This window comes from Salvelinus fontinalis, chromosome 31 (genome assembly GCF_029448725.1).
Source record: "Salvelinus fontinalis isolate EN_2023a chromosome 31, ASM2944872v1, whole genome shotgun sequence".
Taxonomy (NCBI): domain Eukaryota; kingdom Metazoa; phylum Chordata; class Actinopteri; order Salmoniformes; family Salmonidae; genus Salvelinus; species Salvelinus fontinalis.
This window is the reverse complement of record NC_074695.1, coordinates 37,402,880-37,427,785: the sequence shown is the minus strand read 5'-3', so window position 1 is coordinate 37,427,785 and position 24,906 is coordinate 37,402,880.

Sequence of the window (24,906 nt, the reverse complement as noted above, 5' to 3'; positions counted from 1 at the left end):
GCCACGGGACTGCTGGTTTCTAAATCAAATGTCCGCTCCCTCCATCCGGTACATGCTGCTGTGCGAATCAAACGCACCTCTGAAACTTGAGTTTAAAAAACCTGTATCTGCAATGATTAAATTCCAGCCACAGTACAGTAAAGATGGGAGCGATGCCCTTTTCTGTTGATTCAATCATGTCTGTGCTGAAGTACAAAAACACCCTTTCCACCACTAATGCTATTTTTCCACTAGAACCTCGGTCCGGTTAGAGTAGTCAGCCCGGCCTTCAGCTTGTTTTTGTTGGTCTCAGCCATTGAAGCACTAAAGTCTGAGGCTTTGAGCCAAGCACCAGGCCAAGCACCTCCCAGTGGAAAAGGCCTGTAAGATGTTAAACCATTAGATATACGATGGGGGATATTAATATCAAAATCGATAATGTGGTCCATTTTTGTTACAGAGGTGAAAATCTAAAAGTATTTGGATATTTTCTGACGTTAAGATGGCTATGGTGATTTATTTATATGATAGTAACAGGTTGAAATGTGTGCATCAATATTTAGATTTTAGTCAACGCAGGAACATTATTTAAAGTCCCTGAATTATAATGATTAAAAAAACATGACAAAAAAATCAGCATTTCATTGTTAAAATTCAAGTTTTAAAGGAATTAGACCACAGACTTCTGCTTTTTTTTAACGAAAGAAATGTAATATGCTTTGTCTCAGATATACGTATGGGCTAAACGGAATCATGTGTCCGGTTGACTTCTCTCTGGAGTCGGGTACCGCTGTGGCATGACAGTGAACATATACAGTGTGAGCTACTGTATATATATGCCTGTCTAGTCGTAAAGCGGTCAGTTGTCCTCTGCTCTGGGCACGTGTCATGAACATGATCTTAGACCCTCATCTATAGCAGGGGTGTCAAACTCATTCCATGGAGGTCCTAGTCTCTGCGAGTTTTTGTTTTTTCCTTTCAATTAAGACCTAGACAACCAGGTGAGGGGAGTTCTTGACTAATTGGTGACCTTAATTCATCAATCAAGTACAAGGGAGGAGCAAAAACCCGCAGACACTCGGCCCTCCGTGGAATGAGTTTCACACGTGCTCTATAGCCATGAACTGACCAGTCTTGTCGACACATCAGCACTCTTGTTCAATTGCAGAACCTTTGTTCCACCATTTTAATGTGGGAGTTCTCGTAATGGCTTGATATAGGCTATGAGTACTATACTGTAGGCTATATTCAAAAGGGATACGTGTATAACTTGTAATACTGTTGTCATTGCCATTGGTTTAAAGTACTTAAGTAAAAATACTTTAAAGTACTACTAAAGTAATTTTGGGGGGGTATCTGTACTTTACTATTTATATTTTTTTACTATTTTTACTTTTACTTCACTACATTTGTTAAAATATTGTACTTTTTTCTCCATACAAATCTCATTGACGCCCAAAAGTACTGGTTACATTTTGAATGTTTAGCAGGACAGGAAAATGGTCCAATTCACGCACTTATTAACAGAACACCCCTGGTCATCCCTACTGTCTCTGATCGTGCAGACTCACTAAACACACATGCTTCATTTGTAAATGATGTCTGAATGTTGGACTGTGCCCCTGGCTATCATTAAACAAATAAAAACAAGAAAATGGTGCTGTCTGGTCTGCTTAATATAAGGAATTTTAAATGATTTATAATTTAGCTTTAACTTTTGATACTTAAGTATATTTTAGCAATTACTTTTGATACTTATGTATATTTTAAACCAAATACTTTTACTTAAGTAGAATTTTACTGGGGGACTTTTACTTGAGTCATTTTCTATTATTTTTTAAATGTTTATTTCACCTCTATTTAACCAGGTAGGCTAGTTGAGAACAAGTTCTCATTTACAACTGCGACCTGGCCAGTAAGGTATCTTAAGATATTTTTACTTTTACTCAAGTATGATAATTGGGTAATTTTTCCACCGCTGGTCATTGCATATTTTTGCAAACCCAAAGCTGGCATGGCCTTTCAATAAAAAAATGGGCGGATGGAATTGATCCTAGCAATTAGGTGTATCTTCTCACAAGGTCGTTAAGGTATAGACTACTACTGTAGGTTCATAGTAGATTACAGTAGGCCTACACGAAATGAATCACAGATTCTTGTCCACTTGTGACCCGGTCACAAACTTGTCAGTAGCCTATTATTGTATTTATTGTAACGTTTTCAAAGCACACCATCGGTTTGTAGGATATCCGTGACTTATTCGAACGAACTTGCGTAGGTCTACATCTAATTTCATACATGGATGGATGGAGCGATCGAGAGCGAAATTTCAATGTTGCCTACAATATTTTGTTGGGACAGGAGTCGGACACAGCTTGATGGATCGCTGTAACAAAGCATGTCGCTGGTCTAGTTTGCAATTTGTTAGGACGAAATAGGTACTTATTTGAGATCCGTGAGCAGCTTGTTCGGTTCCGTGATATTTAAATGATTTGACTGACAACTGATCACATAATTGTATGGTTTCTATAGCATTATCAAAAATGACAACATCGCCATTACAATATTTCGTTTCACAGTAGCATTGTTCAGCAGGAGGCCTAGCTATAGGCTAATAATAATATTAATATTAAGTTATATATTTTTAAATTTAGGCTATATTAATAATTCCATGATGAAGATGAAGAAATAAGGCAACATATTTGTGTTAGTCTATGTCTTACTGTAGGCATATCGATAACGACATTGTTTTGAAGTAGTCCTACAATATGACAGCGTATTTCCCCCAAACCCTAGTGTGCAAGATTAAGACTGTGATTCCAGTGTCCCTGTAGACACGTTTGATTGATTACATCATAAGGGGTCATTTCTACACCGGGGTAATTTTCTCTCTTGCCCCGGGCTAGACTCCACGCTCCTTTGATCTTCAGGGATATGGACGGCAATTTAACAACCGATTAATTAATACAATAATGATGGTGTAGGCCTAACACGACGCAGTTGTCGTGCTGTTATATGTGTAGGTGGCATTGGTGCAAGCATACATTTATAAATATTTTTATAAAGCTTTTAATTTAGTTTATTTCAATTGTATGTGTAATATATATATATATATATATATATATATATATATATATATAATAAATGGAGGATGGTCAAAACTCTCCATTAATAGACTAAGAAATTGTCGGATTTCACCTTGTTTTGATAATTGGGCCAGGAGTCACCTTTGCTTTTCTTTTACTCACTAATAGCTAAGTAGGCTATTTGTTTTGTAAAGAGTCGCTACATGATATGGCTACAGAGGCAATGGAAAATATAGGCCTATTATAATTGACATAATTGATGAGACATTTTACAAAGCATGTTACTCATTTGACTGACACCTGTCTTTGGACAGAGATGCCTACAGAAAAGCAAGCTTCATAACGAACATGCGCGCGATGTTCAACCTGGCATTGTTTGGTACAGGCCTATGAATTTTGAAAAGGGCGGATTAATGAACCGAGACCTGAGAGAGATGATCAAAACATATTACACGTATTATTGACTGTCGAATGACTTAATCCACGTCTCAAAGTCGTATTTATTTCTTTATTCCACATGATCAGGCATACACGTCAATTATGCTCCTAAATACGATTTATCATAAAGTTTGCCCTAAACAAGTCACTACTCATGCATGCAGTTAGTATACAAATAGTTAGGTTGAGCAATGTTCTTAACTAAATGGAATTAATATTTCCAGGTGGAATATTATTTCACTGAATAGGTTGTAAACCTACTTATTGACACCGGTAGTTTGCTTTCAATTAGGCCTAATAGGGCTAAACAAGAAATGTCGATATACCGATTAAATAGGCCTATGTAGGGTTATTCTATAGGCCAATATTTTACAAATCATATTATGATATTGCTCCCTCCTAACCATTTTGTATCTTCCATATTTTTTAAATATCTTATGTGGTCAGAAAGTCGCTGACTGCGCCTTAACACACAGGAAAAAGACTGAAATAATAGTTTAGGATTTAGCGGTCAGATTTCCCATTTCCCATAGACGCTCAAGGTCTTGAACCCAATTAATGGATAATATTTACCAAGGCAACTTGACTGACCGATTTTGGGACTTCATTAGCCCATGTACAAACAGGGACAAGTCTGAGCAGCGCCAGGGGAAGGCCCACTCGTGCGTCAACCAAAAACCTTGGCTTGGAGTGGTCTGTCTGTCTGTGGACCCCACTTACCCAACTGTAAGGGACATATTCTAATTATAGATTGTGTCGGAGGACATTGGTAAATCTTGACATGTAGGTTAAATATTGGTGAGCGATGGTCAAACTTTGATCCTCACATATGTTGTTTAATTTAATTTTTGCCTCTGAGGCCGCCCCTTTATAAATTGTTACTGTATCACCAGAGTCCACACATTGTTCACACTCGACAGTCACTGGTAGTTCGTTGTTGCGCAGACCACTGAGTCACAATAGCGCCGTCTAGGAGTAAAACGTGTATGCGCGTGCGAGAGAACGAGAGGGACACGCACACATGAGATCGAGAGAGAGGGAGCAGAGCAGAAGGCTGCTCTGTGTGTGTGGGTAGTCAACCTGGAGTTTCCACCACCCTTCAGTTGCCATGTTTACTCTGCCATTACATTGGCCGAATTGCAGTTCACAAATGTACAATAGGCTACTCCCATAATAGCCTACAAATATGCCCCACCTTCTGATGTCGTTTGACCGCGCTGTCCCACGTCCCGACCGCAAGGTGTTTTATTTCACATATCTATAATGTAGCCTACAGTTCGGTTATCTCTGCGTTACGCATAATCCCGATGCCTTTTCCACCGTGGATAAAGCTTGGGTTTCATCCTGTGTCGGGGAATATTTCACCCGTACCACAGACCACACCAATTCATGTATTGTTGGTTCTGGGCCTGCTGCGTCACGCCTGATCCCGTTCTAGCTCTAATTTCTTCAAAGCTTTCAACTAACCGATGATGGGTTGAAACTAAAACTGTAGCCTACGAGTTAAGCCTTACTGATGATGGTGGTGGTGAAGATGAAGATTATGGTGGTTAATATTACCAACACCAAGTCATCGTTAGGTTAACCTAAATTACTTAATTCATTAATGTATAAATAGATAGGCCTATTATTAATAATAAATAGTTAGTAGCCTAATTATTCATTATGAAATGTATAATATTTAAATATTTGTATTTTTTATTCTTACTTGTAGTATATTGCCTACCACTAGGTTAGGTTATTTGAATGATAGGCCTACATTAGGCTACTACTCCTAGATAAAGATGGTTATGATAAGAAGTCGTAGGGGATAGTGCCTCCGAACCGTGGCTCTCTTTTCTCACCCCAATGTCTAAATATTTCTGGCAACCAGTTTAGTTCACGTCACTTATTTAAAAGGCCTAACATTTAATTGATGAATAAATGCTCCAAAGAACGTAGGCTATACAAACTTGTTGTAGTAAGACTGAAAATCGGAAATGCGAACTTTATTGTCCCTATAGGATAGAACCTCCACACGCGTAGAAAAAACAGCCATTTGGGTTCAACAGTATATAACATTTAGACCAAAGAACCCTTTACTATATATATATATATTATAGGTCAAACCTTTTAGAACACCTAATCATTCAAGGGCTTTTCTTTATTTTTACATTGTAGAATAATAGTAATAGTGAATACATCAAACTATGAAATAACACATATGGGAACAAGTAGTAACCAAAAAAACAAATCAAAATATATTTTATATTTGAGATTCTTCAAATAGCCACCCTTTGCCTTGATGCCAGCGTTGCACACTCTTGGCATTCTCTCAACCAGCTTCATGATATAGCCACCTGGAATGCATTTCAATTAACAGGTGTGCCTTCTTTAAAGTTAATTTGTGGAAGTTCTTTCCTTCTTAATGCATTTCAGCCAATCAGTTGTGTTGTGACAAGGTAGGGGTGGTATACAGAAGATTGCCCTATTTGGTAAAAGACCAAGTCCATATTATGGCAAGAACAGCTCAAATAAGCAAAGAGAAACGACAGTCCATCATTACTTTAAGACATGAAGGTCAGTCAATACAGAACATTTAAAGAACTTTGAAAGTTTCTTCAAGTGCAGTCGCAAAAAACTATCAAGCGCAATGATGAAACTGGCTCTCATGAGGACCGTCACAGGAAAGAAAGACCCAGAGTTACCTCTGCTGCAGAGGATACGTTCATTAGAGTTACCAGCCTCAGAAATTGCAGCCCAAATAAATGCTTCACAGAGTTCAAGTAACAGACACATCTCAACATCAACTGTTCAGAGGAGACAGTGTGAATAAGGCCTTCATGGTCAAATTGCTGCAAAGAAACCACTACTAAAGGACACCAATAATAAGAAGAGACTTGCTTGGGCCAAGAAACACGAGCAAAGGACATTAGAACGGTGGAAATCTGTCCTTTGGTCAAATTAGTTCAAATTTGAGATTTTTGGTTCCAACCGCCATGTCTTTGTGAGACGCAGAGTAGGTGAACGGATGATCTCCGCATGTGTAGTTCCCACCATGAAGCATGGAGGAGGAGGTGTAATGGTGTGCTTTTCTGGTGACACTGTCTGTGATTTATTTAGAATTCAAGGCACACTTAACCAGCATGGCTACCAAAGCATTCTGCAGCGATACACCACCCCATCTGGTTTGCGCTTAGTGGGACTATCATTTGTTTTTCAACAGGACAATGTTCCAACACACCTCCAGGCTGTGTAAGGGCTATTTGACCAAGAAGGAGAGTGATGGAGTGCTGCATCAGATTATCTGGCCTACACAATCACCCGACCCCTCCCTCCTTTCGGAAAAGCTGACCACGACTCCATTTTGTTGCTCCCTGCCTATAGACAGAGACTAAAACAGGAAGGTCCCGCGCTCAGGTCTGTTCAACGCTGGTCCGACCAATCTGATTCCACGCTTCAAGATTGCTTCGATCACGTGGACTTGGATATGTTCCGCATTGCGTCAAACAACAACATTGACAAATACGCTGATTCGGTGAGCGAGTTTATTAGCAAGTGCATCGGCGATGTCGTACCCACAGCAACTATTAAAACATTCCCAAACCAGGAACCGTGGATTGATGGCAGCATTCGCGCGAAACTGAAAGCATGAACCACTGCTCTTAATCAGGGCAAGGTGACCAGAAACATGACCGAATACAAACAGTGTAGCTATTCCCTCCGCAAGGCAATCAAACAAGCTACGCATCAGTATAGAGACAAAGTAGAGTCGCAATTCAATGGCTCAGACACAAGAGGTATGTGGCAGGGTCTACAGTCAATCACGGATTACAAAAAGAAAATCAGCCCCGTCGCTGACCAGGATGTCTTGCTTCCAGACAGACTAAACAACTTCTTTGCTCGCTTTGAGGACAATACAGTGCCACTGACACGGCCCTCTACCAAAACCTGCGGACTCTCCTTCACTGCAGCCGATGTGAGTAAAACATTTAAACGTGTTAACCCTCGCAAGGCTGCAGGCCCAGACGGCATCCCCAGCTGCGTCCTCAGAGCATGCGCAGACCAGCTGGCTGGTGTGTTTACGGACATATTCAATCAATCTTTATCCCAGTCTGCTGTTCCCACCATTGTTCCTGTTCCCAAGAAAGCTAAGGTAACTGAGCTAAACGACTACCGCCCCGTAGCACTCACTTCCGTCATCATGCAGTGCTTTGAGAGACTAGTCAAGGACCATATCACCTCCACCCTACCTGATACCCTAGACCCACTCCAATTTGCTTACCGCCCCAATAGGTCCACAGACGACGCAATCGCAACCACACTGCACACTGCCCTAACCCATCTGGACAAGAGAAATACCTATGTGAGAATGCTGTTCATCGACTACAGCTCAGCATTCAACACCATAGTACCCTCCAAACTCGTCATCAAGCTCGACACCCTGGGTCTCGACCCCGCCCTGTGCAACTGGGTACTGGACTTCCTGACGAGCCGCCCCCAGGTGGTGAGGGTAGGTAACAACATCTCCGCCCCACAAGGGTGCGTTCTGAGCCCTCTCCTGTACTCCCTGTTCACCCACGACTGCGTGGCCATGCACGCCTCCAACTCAATCATCAAGTTTGCAGACGACACTACAGTGGTAGGCTTGATTACCAACAACGACGAGGCGGCCTACAGGGAGGAGGTGAAGGGCCTCTGAGTGTGGTGTCAGGAAAATAACCTTACACTCAACGTCAACAAAACAAAGGAGATGATCGTGGACTTCAGGAAACAGCAGAGGGAGCACCCCTCTATCCACATCGACGGGACAGTATTGGAGAGGGTAGTAAGTTTTAAGTTCCTCGGCGTACACATCACGGACAAACTGAATTGGTCCACCCACACAGACAGCATGGTGAAGAAGGCGCAGCAGGGCCTCTTCAACCTCAGGAGGCTGAAGAAATGTGGCTTGTCACAAAAAGCACACACAAACTTTTACAGATTCACAATCGAGAGCATCCTGTCGGGCTGTATCACCGCCTGGTACGGCAACTGCTCCGCCCACAACCGTAAGGCTCTCCAGAGGGTAGTGAGGTCTGCACAACGCATCCCCGGGGGCAAACTACCTGCCCTCCAGGACACCTACACCACCTGATGTCACAGGAAGGCCATAAAGATCATCAAGGACAACAACCACCCGAGCTACTGCCTGTTCACTCCGCTATCATCCAGAAGGCGAGGTCAGTACAGGTGCATCAAAGCGGGGACCGAGAGACTGAAAAACAGCTTCCATCTTAAGGCCATCAGACTGTTAAACAGCCATCACTAACATTGAGTGGCTGCTGCCAACATACTGACTCAACTCCAGCCACTTTAATAATGGAAAAATTGATGAAAAAAATGTATCACTAGCCACTTTAAACAATGCCACTTAATATAATGTTTACATACCCTACATTACTCATCTCAAATGTATATACTGTACTCGATACCATCTACTGCATCTTGCCTATGCCGTTCCGTACCATTACTCATTCATATATTTTTATGTACATATTCTTCATCCATTTACACTTGTGTGTATAAGGTAGTTGTTGTGAAATTGTTAGGTTAGATTACTCGTTGGTTATTACTGCATTGTTCGGAACTAGAAGCACAAGCATTTCGCTACACTCGCATTAACATCTGCTAACCATGTGTATGTGACAAATAAAATTGTATTTGATTTGATTTGAAATGGTTTGGGATGAGTTGAACCGCAGAGTGAAGGAAAAGCAGCCAACAAGTGCTCAGCATATATGGAAACTCCTTCAAGACTGTTGGAAAAGCATTCCAGGTGAAGCTGGTTGAGAAACTGCCAAGAGTACCATTCAAAAGTTTGGGCACACCTACTCATTGAAGAGTTATTTGGGGTTCTACAGTATATAGAACATTTTAGTTCTTTGGATGAGATTAAAGAACCCTTTACTAAAAAATGTGTGTATGTGTATATATATATGTGTGTATGTATATATATATATATATATATATATATATATATATATGTATGTATGTGTATATATATGTATGTATGTATGTGTATATATATGTATGTATGTATGTATGTGTATATATATATGTATGTATATATATACATGTATGTATGTATGTTTGTGTATATATATGCATGTACACATACACACACAAATTTATTCTTTAATCTTTAATCTCGTCCAAAGAACCAAAATGTCCTATATACTGTAGAACCCTGAACAATCATTTTTTTCTACAAGTGTATCCTATAGGGACAATAAAGTTTGCATTTCCGACAAAGTCTTACTACAACATTCTTGTATAGCCTACGTTCCTTGAAGCATTTATTCATACATTCAGTGACGTGAAATAAACTGGAGTGAATAAAAATATTTAGACATTCGAGAAAGAAAAGGGAGCCACGGTTCGGAGGCACTATCCCCTACTACTTCTTATCATAACCATCTTTATCTAGGAGTAGTAGCCTAACGTAGGCCTATCATTCAAGTAACCTAACCTAGTGGTAGGCAATATGCTATGTGAGTATTAAAAATACAAATATTAAAATATTATACATTTTCATAATGAACAATTAGCTTACTAACAATTTACTTTTGACTCGTACTGCATATATTTATATATATATATATATATATGCACACACATACATACATACATACATACATACATACATACATACATACATACATACATACACTGTAAAAAATATAAATGCAACATGTAAAGTGTTGGTCCTATGTTTCATGAGCTGAAATAAAAGATCCCAGAAATGTTCCATACACACAAAAAGCTTATTTCTCTAAAATGTTATGTACAAATTTGTTAACATCCCTGTTAGTGAGCATTTCTTCTTCGCCAAGATAATCCATCCACCTGACAGGTGTGGCATATCAAGAAGCTGATTAAACAGCATGATCATTACACAGATGCACCTTGTGCTGGGGACAATAAAAGGCCACTCAAATGTGCAATTTTTTCAAACAACACAATGCCACAGATGTCTCAAGTTTTGAAAGAGTGTGCAATTGGTATGCTGACTGCAGGAATGTCCACCAGAGCTGTTGCCCGAGAATATAATATTAATTTCTCTACCATAAGCCTCCTCCAACATTGTGAACAGAGTGCCCAATGGTGGCGGTGAGGTTATGGTATGGGCAGGCATAAGCTACGGACAATGAACACAATTGCATTTTATCGATGGCAGTTTGAATTCACAGAGATACCATGATGAGATACTGAGGCCCATTGTCGTGACATTCATCCGCCATCATCACCTCATGTTTCAAAATGATAATGCTCAGCCGCGTATAGCAAGGATTTGTTGCACAATTCCTGAAAACGGAAAATATCCCAGTTCTTCCATGGCCTGCATACTCACCAGACATGTCACCCGTTGAGCCTGTTTGGGATTCTCTGGGTTTATGTGTATGACAGCATGTTCCAGTTCCCACCAGTATCCAGCAACTTTGCACAGCCACTGAAGAGGAGTGGGACAACATTCCACAATCAACAGCCTGATAAACTCTATGCGATGGAGATGTCATGCTGCATGAGGCAAATGGTGGTCACACCAGATACTGACTGGTTCTCTGATCCATGCCTCTACCTTTTTTATAAGGTATCTATCTGTAACCAACAGATGCATATCTGTATTCCCTGTCATGTGAGATCCATAGATTAGGGCCTAATTCATGTATTTCAATTGATTGATTTTCCTCATATGAACTGTAACTCAGTAAAATCTTTGAAATTGTTGCATGTTGCATTTATATTTTTGTTCAGTGTATTTGCTATATACACACTGTGTACAAAACAATAAGGACACCTTCCTAATATTGAGTTGCCCCCCCCCCCCCCCCCCCCTGTTTTTTGCCCTCAGAACGTCCTCAGTTCATCGGGGCATGGACTCTTCAAGGTATCGAAAGCGTTCCACAGGGATGCTGGCCTATGTTGACTCCAATGCTTCCCACAGTTGTGTCAAGTTGGCTGGATGTCCTTTGGGTGGTGGACCATTCTTGATACACACGGGAAACTGTTGGGTGTGAAAAACCCAGCAGCGTTGCAGTTCTTGACACACACCGGTGTGCCTGGCACCTACTACCATACCCCGTTCAAAGGCACTTACATCTTTTGTCTTGCCCATTGACCCTCTGAATGGCACACATACACTATCCGTCTCATGGCTTAAAAATATTTCCCCTTCATCTACACTGATTGAAGTGGATTTAACAAGTGACATCAATAAGGGATCATATCTTTCCCCTAGTCAGTCTATGTCATGGAAAGAGCAGATATTCTTAATGTTTTGCATATTCAGTGTATATGTAAAGGACGCCACGCTGTTGCTTAGCGAGTACCACTTCCATACCTGGCTCGAACTCGGGATCTCTGTCTCACAAACACACGTGACTGCTCTCCTCAAGCGTCTTAGCCGATCGCGCCACCTCAAAAAGCTTGCCAATGAGGTGAGACACTTCAGGCTGTGGAGTAAGTTTCACACATCCCCATGTGCTACATTCACCCCTCAAACTTCCTCAACAGCGACCCCAGCTGAGCTGAGCACCAATGTAGATCCGGGTCATGGCACCACTGTAAAGGACGTCTCGCTGCTTGCTTAGTGAGTACCACTTCCTCCATTCCACACTTCCTTCCTCCTGGCAGTAGGTAACCCAGCGGCTAAGGTGTTGGATCCTGTGGCAGGAGTTGGAGCTGGGTTGGTTCGAATCCTGGATGGGGTGCTGGGAAAAAAGGGTGGAATTGATCTTACAACTGGAGGGCTGCTGGGTTCACATCCTTAAAATATTCCGCTACTGTTGGGCCCTTCAGCAAGGCCCTTAATCCCACAACATGCTCTACATCCAGGGGCACTGCAGCTTGAACCTGTGCTCATCTCAACTGTATGTGTGAGGTCTGCCATTTGAGGGAGTTGAAAATGGAGCAGAAGACACATTTTTGTCGTTCACTGTAACTAATGGACAAAGTTGCATCGTGAAGAAGTCAGCCAGAATTGACGTGGGCCTTCATTCAAACAAAGAGATGCCTCCCTGGCAATTTTGCATATCATGACAAATTCTGAAAACTATGCTGGTATTCTTTTGTCCATTATTTAATTGTTGATTAAATGATATTCTTAGCAACAACAAAAAATACTATTTAACAGTAGTAGTCATAATTCACAAATGGCACCATGCAGGGTTCTATATGGAACCATTTTGGTTCAGTGAAGAAGGGTTCTGATCAAAAACAAAAAGGTTCTAAATATAACTTTTAGCTGTTTCATATATGAAGCAAGCGATATAACCCTTTTTGGTTCTATAAGAAACCTTTTTTCTAAGAGTGCAGGAACATTTGAGTGTATACTCAGTGCAAGCCTAGGCCTACTATGTTGTCTCTGTGGTCTTGCCGACAGATGGGCATAAATACAATAGGTTGCCTAATAGATACAAAAATATAGAAATGCAACAAAAAAAATACAGTGTTTGAAAGCATAATTTTTATATTAAGGGCCCTCGTGTAAGATCAATAAATTCGAAGAGTGATGTTTGCTGCTCTGAATAGCCGTAGGCTACTTTTTCTTTTTGACTAATTAGCATATTGGATTGATGCCCTGTAAATGACCAAATTACGAATATTGCTACTGTGGCCTGGATTGCAGCAGCACACCTCTCCTCCGGGGTCTGTGCCAGCCTCTCTCCGTCCCCGTGTTAAAACCGCAGGAAAATTGCAACAATCTGGAAAGAAAATACTCAAAAATGCGGGGTTATACAGCCGTCACGTTGAGCTCGTAAAAGGCAGACGTTTAAATGACGCAGAAAACTATTCCCCAAATGAACGGGTACCGAAGAGCAACACTTTTCTTTACAAGCGTAATCACAGTTAGGCTTAATTGCTCTTAAAAAAAGGTGTTGCGCCATATGAAATAATTTGTCCAGCCCAATATGAGATTGAGATTCGACCCACGTTTATATTGTTCTGGAGAGCTGGTGAAAACATTTTTGGTGAAAACATTTTGGGGAAAAATAAGAAAAAAATGCTGTTGACTGGACCTTTTTTTCACACTTAAATAGGAAATGTTATCGATTCAATAAATCGATTGAGACAAGACTTGATGTTCCCAGTCGTCATTCTATCACACTCACACCCAGGAGTTGGCTCAACAAAGTAGCGTTGATAAATGAAATGAATACTCACCTGAGGATTCTTGGCTCAATGTCAGTCCGTTCGGCTATATAGTAAGATTTCTTCTTACCCCCACTTTGTAAGAACTCTGTTTTAGCAACGTATGATTCGATTCCACAAACAACAATGTTAGATCAATAGTTGAAATTACTAAATTTTTTGCTATTGGGATATGAAATGTAGACGCCTAGTCAACCACACGACATGTTGATTGCATTTGAACTTGTATTGCTCATTGAAACAAATGGTTGATTATTTAATATTTGCTTAAGTTATCAATTATGGTTGAATTGATTGTCGTCCTGTGCTGATGTCTGTTTTCTTAATGTAATTATAGTATCACACAACGGATTTAATATGCAATTGCAGTAGGCCTTTTTGGTGAATATTCAACCGTCTGCATGTTTCTTATTCCATCTCATGCCCAATTACTACCGTAATAGTCCAATAATAAAAACAAAAGTAATAATACATTTGTAATAAGTAATAATACATGAATAATAAATGAATAATAATAATTTTCTTGATGTTCAATCAAGGTTGTGATCACATGCACGCGTTGTCCCACGGGAGATTGGTTAAAGGTCTTATTTAACCCGTCTATCTTTCAAAGAGACACTCTATTTTCCCATTTACAAATTACAAAATGGAACTCGCTCCGAGATCAAATGCCTGGTAAAACAACTGATCGTGATCATGCAACTCCTTTATTTTCTAGGTCTATGTTCTCAAAAGGTTTCAAAACGATCTATTTTTACATGCTTTTTTAATGAACAACATTTGGTTTTACATGCAGTAGGCCTGTGCATAAAAATGTGGCGTCTGTTGTTGCTAATAATAATATTAATAATAATAGTTCAATATAGCGTAATACTCATAATTATTATAATAACAACGATACAGTAATATGGTTTAATAATTGTCAAATAACTGCATGCAATAGGACAGATAATGAAATTAACTTCAAATGCAATTAATGCATTAGGCCTATGCCGAATAAACAAACTTTAGTTTGCCAGGTATATTTTTCTGATATTTGTTTGGCTATTCTCTTTACTGCTTCAATTGCACCGAAATAAAACCTAGCCTACATGAAGATTAGCACAGAACTAGGCTACTGTCACTTGAAAATCATCTAGAAATATTCTCCTTTCTTTCGTTCAACATCCATATAGTTCACCGTAAATATTTTATTCATTCGTACATAAAGTCGCTCAGACTTACCTATTTCAATTGCTTAGCTGCATTATGAGCTGCAGATTAAGCTACACAATATATAGCCTAACCTCCAACTGACATCGAAGGCACACTCCTAACGTTGACCGTTAATATATGCATGCGACGATCAACAGACGCCTGCTTTCATACACCGAGCGTCGTCTGAACGCCATGCATGCTGCACGTAAAACAGGTGGAAGGCAAAGTCATACTCACATTAGAAATTCACAATCTATTTCTCCTCCTCGCTGGTTTTACCTGGAGCCCGTGTGCCCCAGTGGCGATGGATGTTTGCATTCATTACATCGCGCCATAGTTCACAGAGATGACAGGGGTGCAGAAATAAGGCATATTTTCAATTAGAAAAACCTTAACTTACTTATACATGCTTCCCGTAGAAATACATTTCATGAAAACTAGCCCGATTCTGTAGCCTACTCGTCTTCTCGTCTGTTGAGAGTAGGCTGCTACATGCGTCAACAGCTGCCGTGTTCGTGTGGCTCGCTCGCAGGCAAAGCGTGTGTGTGCAACGTTATGTTTTCATACGGAGCGCTATCGTAAGTGCAACTCCAATTCACGCATCTGAATAAGTGAAGTCAATAATAACCCCTGGAAGACTTGACATTTGATTAGCCTACATTTGAACACAACGCCACATAAGACATCCACTGCATCAATTGTAAATAATCATCTTCCGAGTTAGGCCTATCTGTAATAGAATATAGAAAGTTAAAATCAGGGCATATCTTTCTCGTAATTCATCATTAGGTTATAACAATAACAATGACAAGAACAATGGTAACATTAAAGCCCTAATATTCCTAATAACCATATGAATGTTATAATAAATAGGCTAATAATAGCCAATCATAACAATAGTAGCCTATTATTATTTTTACTTGACCTTAAATTCGATGTTTTATGTAATCATTTTGAATGGTCAATTGTGATATTTGATAACAATCCCCTTGCAGTTGAGGGATGCGACCTTGACCCCATCACATACCATGCTGTATCCATTGCTAGTCCGGATCCCACAGGTTTGCGAAAAATAAGTTATTGCTCTTAAAGGGGTAGTCAAGATGGTGGTGGCAAAGGCGGTGGTAGGGGGAGGGGAGGGGAGGGGGGGAGGGGGTCCGAGATGGTGCTGAGAGGGAGGAGGGGAAGAGATAAGTGATCTAAAGGGGAGACGATAGGACAAAAAGTGATGATGAATACATTACAAAGTTTTTTGGCCCTGATGAGGGTGTCAGATTGAATGGCCTGTGCGCATGTGCGAAGGTGTCCAAACTGACAATGCTTGTGAGATGAAGATAGTGTTGTTGCTGCTTCTGGGCTCACGGAGGACGAGAGGAATCTACAAGCCGACAAGATGAGATCCAAGGCGAGGGCGAGAAAACTGGCCAAAAGTAGGTCTTTTTCCCTTCTTACGCTTTCGGTCGGCGGCTCGAACTCTCGTGCCGGTCACCAATGTGTCCTTGTCATTTGTCAGTTCCTTAGTCGGACGCGTCTTTGTCCTCGTAGATAATTTCGCTCTTCTTGTGAATAGTAACGATAAAACACCCTAGTCCGTGTGTCCAGCCTTTTCGCGGTTACAGCCTTGTGTTCGCTTGTTCACAACGTCAGAACTTTCATATATGCTGAGAAACACTGCTGGTGGTTTTGTATAAAAGATATGGGAGAGAAAAAACATTGCCGTACAAACTGCGCCGGGGAGTAGTTTTGTTTTCTGTTCTCGGAGGTTAGACACGGCGAAGAATCTTTACCCGAAAGTTAACAAAAAGTTGTCGAAAGGGATAGTAACTTTTTTATTAAGTTCTTCCAAGTCTTGTGAAATAGTATTCCTAGTTTTTGAAATAGTGGGCGCTCGAGCACTGCTCATGGCTACAGAGGGAGCACAGTATAGAGACCGAGTTGTGCGCACAAGCTTCATTCACGACAAGTGGGAGACGTTAAGATGTGAAATTGGAAAGAAATCGCTGTTTTCGTGCAGCATTTTATCCAAGTCCGTTTTACCTTCGAAGAAACTGCATCCACGAAGTCAGTTTTTTCCCTCTGGCCGTTGAACTACTATTGTGTTTTGTTCCTCCTTCGGGGAATGGCAATCAATAGGCCTAATGCTTGTTGTGCAAGAAATGGCCCTGCTACTTTACGGACTGTTGCTCTCGTCACACGGACAAATCATTTTCACTTTTGTGAACATCATGCATATGTTTGTGTAGAAAGAAGGATGATTCTATAGCTTGATTACTGCTATCTTTGCAACGTTTATTGGTTTATTACGCATGCATGAATATACCTAACTTTTTCTGTATATGCATTGGATCAATTTACGTGTTATAAATGTTCTGCATAAAAGTTAAACCAATAAGGTGTGTTGCACATAGCCTATTTTAAAACACCAACGCGGATTTATTTTTTTGTTATGAGTGATATCTATTATTTCAAGGTGAGTTTCGATTATGGACATGTAGCAGTTGGTCATTGCTGATGCAGAACTACGAGCCGATTAATGCAATGAACCTAGTAAGGGTTCAGTGAAATGTATAATGCATTTAATCCGTCACTATTAACGAATCCGAAAGCATAAGATCTTATGTATCGATATTTACAATGATTTAGGAAATCCTTGATTTGAACTTCATTTTAACTTCAGCATAGGCTTCTGAAAAACTTTGTTTATGGCCTTTGTTAATCCAAAATCCTCATATTCCCGATTTAATGCATACTGTTTTTCTAAAGAAGACCAGGCTGTTTCTATTTCACAGTGGGGATTATTTAACAAACAATTATGTTAACAGTGTGAAATGACCTTGCTGTAAACGAGTAGCCTAATACGTTGGTTGTATGCCTCCTCCATTTTCTATGCATTATGATCCATAAATTGTGTAATTGAGGACAAAACATGTAAACATTTCAACAGTTAAATATTGTGTTTTGGAACCAGAAATAAACAATTACATTGTAAGCAGCGTTTCCTGTAACCGTGCTTGTATGTTTGGTCCAAGTTATTAGGAATATGCTGATAATTGTCGGTGTCAAGCGCGGACATTTGTTAAGCATTTGCAAAGAGAAAGTAGGCCTAGCACTCATTGAGAATAGTTATCAATTCAGGAATGTATTTTTCTCAGTAATTGAAATAGACCTTGATCTCTAAGTAGCGTTGATTGCCTCTTGATCCTAGTGCTAATTAAAATAAATGCCTGCATGGCTTTGACTAGACCTCTCACTCGACAATAATTATTCACGTCTTGCTAAGCTTTGAGACCTTATAGAGACCTTATCGACTAGTTGCAGTGTAGCACATTAGAAACTAAGAAATATTATCATCATATGAATTTGGCCTTGTGATATTTAAATCAGGGTCCGAGTTGACAACACCTTACGCCCATACGTGTGCAGTTTCAGAGGCTATACACACTGTGGGATAGTGGTCACACTCTACCTGTTATGTAGACTAGGTTTATAGCAGGCTACACTTATTACATTTCCCCCCACAAAAAACGGTTATGGGCATAATGGAAGTACAGTATTAGCCTAAAATTCAGTTTTGTACTCAGTGGTGGTGGCACCTTTTTGAATCCGACAGAGTTGTCATGGGCCTGATTAAATCGAAAGGGACCTGGCGTGGTTTAAGGACTTAAGTAGATTTATACAGATTTACCCGGTCCAGAATTCTCAAATCCACAGGGATTCGGCACTCAGAATCGCCTCCCTGAGCGGTGTCGAAATGGATAAGCTCACATTGATCAATAAATACTGTGACGGCTCTATATTTCCCCCCATGTATATTTGGATATGTTGTGATATTTGCAAACACTTTTATGTGTTTAGTTTTACATGTTACTTGTTATCATAGCCAGGTGGCCTGTCATTTAGATGACTGTGGTTTAGTTTGTTTATATTATTTTGCGTAAATTATAGGCCTATTTTAATCTTTCGAAATTGCACAATTTATTATTATTAGGCATATTTATTAAAACTATTATAATTATAATCATTATTCATGTTTTATGATTATTATTATTATTTTACCGTTACGTTATGCAACTATACGCTATTAACCCACAGTATGCCTATTACAATACAATCAATGCCATATTACTCTTTCAATATTTTAAACTGTCTTTTTGCTCGCTCTTGTTATTTGAGGCAGGAGAACGTATACAGAACCTATAGAAGTTTATCAGTATACAGGTAATTACATTTTTTTGTAGGAAAAGGCTACCTCTTCGATTGACTTCCACTGGGATAAATTGCTTGCTTACTAAAACAAGTAGTTCATAAGACAATAGGTCTACAAAAAAAAAAAGGCCTATCGTATGGTTAAAATGTTTGCAATTTGGTCTGAAACAACAGCTGTGTGCTGACAACATGCCGTCATTGCAGTATTCAATTGTTGGACATTACAGGTGACTTCTCCGGTAGGCTACTACAGAAAGCCTACCGCGTGTCTAGAACCGAACAAACATTGTAGATTCTAAAAATGAGTCATAGGCCTGTTGTAAAACCGTATGATAATTTGACTTGGCTAATTTTTCTGTGTAAATGCAGTCTGTTTGTGTGTTATGTTAAATTGGGCCGCAGATTCGGTAATGCTAAAAGTAAACGTTTCATTAAATTCATCCTCTGATCTGAAATGATAATTTAATGTACACAAGTCAACATTTGAGGTTGCACAGGTGAAGGCCATGAAGGGGCACGCGCGCACTACCTCATGCAACCGACATAAGTCAGAGGTCAGCCAAAGGGATGCTTATAAATTAGGCCTACTTATATTTTGAAGGTTATTACATTATATCCAGAAATGTTTGGAATGCAGGCAAACAATTTATTGGTTCGGAATGATCAATTATCAAAACAGAAAATAATATAATCAATAGCGTAATTTCAAATAAAACATGTTGTGCGATGAAATATTGTCATATAGAATGAACCAAACGCAGTAGGCTAATGATAGATCATATTAGAATCATCATTATGTAAATATGTTGACTATCGGCTGCCCCGCTTTTCCAAAGATGAGCATTTTATCATAGACATGAGAGGTAGCCTTTTATTTAGCGCACACCACCCAGTTATGTATTTACTGAAACGCATTGTAAGTGAAAGGAAAACTTTCGAATGCCCATCTCGCGCTCTGTCTCATCTCTCGCTCGCGTCACATTGAATCGCCGCTCATGTATGGAGCACCATATTGTCTGGTTGCTCCCATAGCCTCCTTGTACTCTATCGGTATTTGGGGAAGCAGTTATTGCTCTCTCTTTAGTGACTTCCTTAGATGGACTGTAGTATCATGAACCCATGTCATGTTGTAGAACAGCCTCTGATGTTTTGACAGAGTTAATAAAACCAGCTCCAAAACACTGTAAAACAACAATGGGCGCTATGTTGAATTTCTGGCAAAACGCTTAGGCCCCATACAAGACCCCGGGCTTACACGCATAAAATGGCTGACGCAAGACTCTGCTCAGGTACAGGAAAGATTAGGGCTAACTCAAAATACTTCCACTAGTTTTTTTTTGATGGACAGAAGAACTTGCAGCATGAAAAGCATAGAACTGAACAGACATGGCTGCCGTTTGATAAGATGGTCGCCTTTAGTACATTTGCATACCAGCCATCTTTGCCTGGTTGTCACTTGTTTGATTGGAGGTTTGATGCTGAAATCATGGTGACTCTCCTATGCAGCTGGTCCTGTCTCTGCAAACTGAAGACCATAGGACTCGGCATTCACTAGTGATCTGGATGAATTTGACTGGGGTTCGTTCATAAATATTCGTTTTTAGAAGAAGCTCCGTGGCGTGTGTCACTCACTCATTCACCCACTCACTCACTCGTTCTTGCAAACGCTCTCTCACGCAAACATTTTACTGGGACACATTATTCTGACCAGCGTGCCATGTCACCCCCAATCTTTGACGAAGTGGAAAGGTTGAGTGTAAATGCCGCCCTGCCAGCGGGAGTTGGCTCTGTCGGAAGTGTGTGTGTGTGTGTGTGTGTGTGTGTGTGTGTGTGTGTGTGTGTGTGTGTGTGTGTGTGTGTGTGTGTGTGTGTGTGTGTGTGTGTGTGTGTGTGTGTGTGTGTGTGTGTGTATGTGTGTGTGAATGAGAGGCACACCTGATGCAGCCTTCTGTCTTTGAAGCCTGCTGTAGTTTTTGAGCAGTGCAGTCCAGTCAGTACTCTAAGCACTGACCTTGCCACCAGGTCTGCCTCATAATGTCACATTCTTCATAATCCAACGTGGACTCGGCACACTACTGCTGGCCATATATACCGGGTCGTTTTCATTAGAGCACACGTTCTAAAACGTTTTGCAACGAGTGTTTCTTATTGGACAAGTCCAGATAGTCCCTCCCTGTTTCAGCTCATTGTCTTCCTATTTGGTGTATAATGAACACAACCCAGTATATATAACCTGTTGACAACGTCAACGCAGTGTGACAGGCGTCTCAGTCGGACCCTTCCGTGGCTCCATCCACCCTGGGCCCCAGCAGATCCACATGGAAAATATCTCCTCAGCCCACCACCCCTCAATACTATGTGACTTCATTCGCCATGTTTGTAAAGCGCTGCAATCTCCCAATGTTTTGGCAGTTTGACTTGCATGCCTGAGAGAGTTAAAGTTATCTCCTCTCTGTATGTTTTCTCTTCAAGCAAGCTGCCCCCCCCCCCCCCCCCCACCCCTGATGTGGAGACTTGTTCATTTTTAGACGAAGATGAGATGTGATATAAATAGACAGGAGGAATACGGCAGTGGTATGCATTTTGCGAGGGGGCAAAAGAAAAAGCCATTACACCAGTTCAAGGCATTTCTGTGTGACCCGGCCTGAGTATCATATTCCAACCGGTGCTGTGCTATGTCTACCGGAGTCAGTCAAACTTATCACCTAGACAACCAAAAAGACTAAGAAAGGGCCTGGGTCTTGTCCATTACGGCACACAACAGACAACGTTTCAAATGTTTTGTGATAGAACGTGAGCATTTCTTGTTGGACAAATCCAGGTAGTCCCTCCCTATCCCACCCCCATTTTTTCAGTTTGGTGCCTAATGAACACAACCCTGTCTGTAAAAAAAAAACCTGCTTCCTTCTAATTTCTTTACGGAATTCAACCAGAATGATTCTCTCCAAACCTGCCTATAGGTGTGATTACAACCCCGCTGTTTGACAGTGTTTTGTTGTTTGCAAAACAGAGGGGATGTTGACTGGGTAATTAAGGCGTTTGAGCCGCACTCATCTGATTCACAGAAATCGTAATATCCTGGGGATTGCTCTCCATTGTGACTAGTCTTATCTGGACCTAATCCTGGTTTGTTTGGTCTTAGCCTTCTCCATCTCTCTCTCTCTCTCTCTCTCTCTCTCTCTCTCTCTCTCTCTCTCTCTCTCTCTCTCTCTCGCTCTCTCGCTCTCTCTCTCTCTTTCTCTCTCTTTCTCTCTCTCTCTCTCTCTCTGTCTCTCATGTTTTTTCTTTCTTTATCTCCCTCTCTCTTTACCAGTGCTTCTCTGCTCTGGTATCTTGTAGGGTCTGTACAGTGTGGGTTCCTGGTGTTAGCCTGCTAGTTGGTCTCTTTAGGAGCCTTAAGACCTGACGAGCGCACACACACACACACACTCTATCTTACAACACGACGCAACCCTGCCAGACTCAAATGGCACTGAGCTCTGTCCTCCTCCAGCAGAGACTCCCTCCGTCACAAATAAGGGACAGAAAACACTCAACACACAACTTGGGCTCAAGTTGAATATGGTAAGCCAGTGTTTTGCAATACAGTGGCCTATATCGACCACAGCCACGTTTCTATTGACGTGAATGTAAAGGTAGCAACTGCGGTACTTGGCATTGGACTTTTGTAATAAGGTTCACTATGTCGTATGTTCTTGATAAATCATGGAAATTACACACGTGTTTGCTTGCTTCAGTTACTTTCCCACATACAGTAAACACTCAGTGACTTCCATCTTGCTCGCTCCCTGTTTGCTTCTTTGCTTCCCCTATCAGAAGAGTATGTCTACAGATAGAAACTGGTGCCCCAGACCCTGACTTTCCCTTCATCTTGTAGAGACAAAGATAAGGAGACAAAATGACTCTCCTCCCCAGAGTCCCTCTCTCTTGGAGATGCGTTCTACGCGGCGCTGCTTTAAAGTCCCCCCCCCCCCCCCCCCCCGCCACACACTCATTGGACGGCACTTTCAAAGCGTTGGCTCCCTCTGGTCTCCCCTGTGTGTTTATATCCCCTCCCTCCCTCCCTCTCTCCCTCTCTGTTGTCATTAGCACAAAGATGGGCATGTAGTGTCTCATTACGAGTGGATTAGGATGGGACGTCTCAGGGGCTCGGGCCAAACCGGGACTCTTTTTTTTCTCCTCTCTTCTCTTCCCTAGTTCTTTTCCCTTCTTCTCTGAGATGAGGTTCTTTGATTTGCCACGATAAAGCCCCTCTTTCATGTTTGTGAGGACAGTCCGGACGATTACGCTGTCAGACGATCATTGGGCTTTTGACAAATTTGCTGTCGGACGGGAGAGGAGGGGGGAATGTGAATGTGGAGATTCCATCAGTAATTGAGGTGTCATTATCATTATCCACTGGCGTTTGGTCGACAGGCAGACTTCACCAGGCCTGAAGCAGGCAGCACCTCTATTTGTTTCATACTTAACTTTCTGGTGGGTGAATGATGAGCTGGGGGGAGGGGCAGAGGAGAAGGGGCATCGGTCCCCTTTCAGAAGAAAGGTCCGCTTCTTTTACTCCCTCTTCAACCACCCCTGTCTGTCCCTGAAAATTGCCTTCATTATATCAATGGCATGTTTCTCTTTCACCCCCCCCCCCCCTCCTGTTTGCAACACAATTAGCCCATCTGGCTGGCTCGCCATTTATTTTCCTAAAAAAAAATTCTACAGGTGGTGGCATGTTGATTATGGAGACTCCCGAGAGAGAGGGAGCTATTGGTTTGTTTAACTTCATTAACTACAGTCGGCTCGCTGGAAAAATATATAAAACCGACTACCTTCATTTTCCTCCACTGCCACTTTAGACGCCGGCATGACAAACAAATCATTACTGCGTTTGGTCTTAACTTCTCCTCCTGCTCTTATGTCTAAAGATGTGTGCTTGATGTGGTTTTGTTGTGGCTTTGTTACGCTAATTCTTCTCAGTCCCACCTTCAGATACAGATTTATTGCCACACAACCAAAAATGTGTGGTATTTACCTATGTATTTACACTGAGTGGCAGCGAATTGGACTTTTCTGGACCTTTCCTCCTGGGGGCTAAAGGCTCGAAGCTTCTTCCATATGTGTTTATTCTCACCTGTATGCACGGCCTCTGCTCTACTCATCGAGAGCACGCTACTCTGGCGGATGGTGCTCCTTTAATAAAGTTAGATCAAAGCTGAATCAATGTCTGCAAGATCACACAATGTAAACAGTACTCTAGAGAACTGAATATAATAGCATAGTATAACATTACTGTAAGACAAATAGCACCTAATTTCTTCTGAGATTTTAAGATGATTGTGCGAACGGTGACATTTCTTCTCATGCGGCCACACAACTCAACAGCGCGAGGCTACTAGGCAAAATGTGTGTTTTTATTGAAACCTAACAAACGTATGCTGCAGTTTGTTAACACCTTCTGCTCCAGAGATCCGCTCACTGTAGCCTACGTCATTTGCAACTCTGTGCATAGCTAAGAAGACCTAAATGCGTATTCCCATGTAACTGATTGAGATCAAATGGTTGGCATGCAGAAGCTGCATGGACGTTTCGGCAGTAAAACTGGAAGAATTATCATTCACGATTGACAGTGAGAAATGTGAAGGGAGGGCGAGCACATACATGTGCAGAACGCGATGCCGATCTTTTCGTGTTTACATGGTAACCGTTATATTGGCCTGTTTGCAGTTTGTGTGATTACACATAAATGTTTAGATTTTCACTCCCTAGAATAATTGTTGCAGATCCCTCTGTTATTGCAGTTATGAGTTTGTTGTCCACGTCTCTGGTTTGATATGGACTC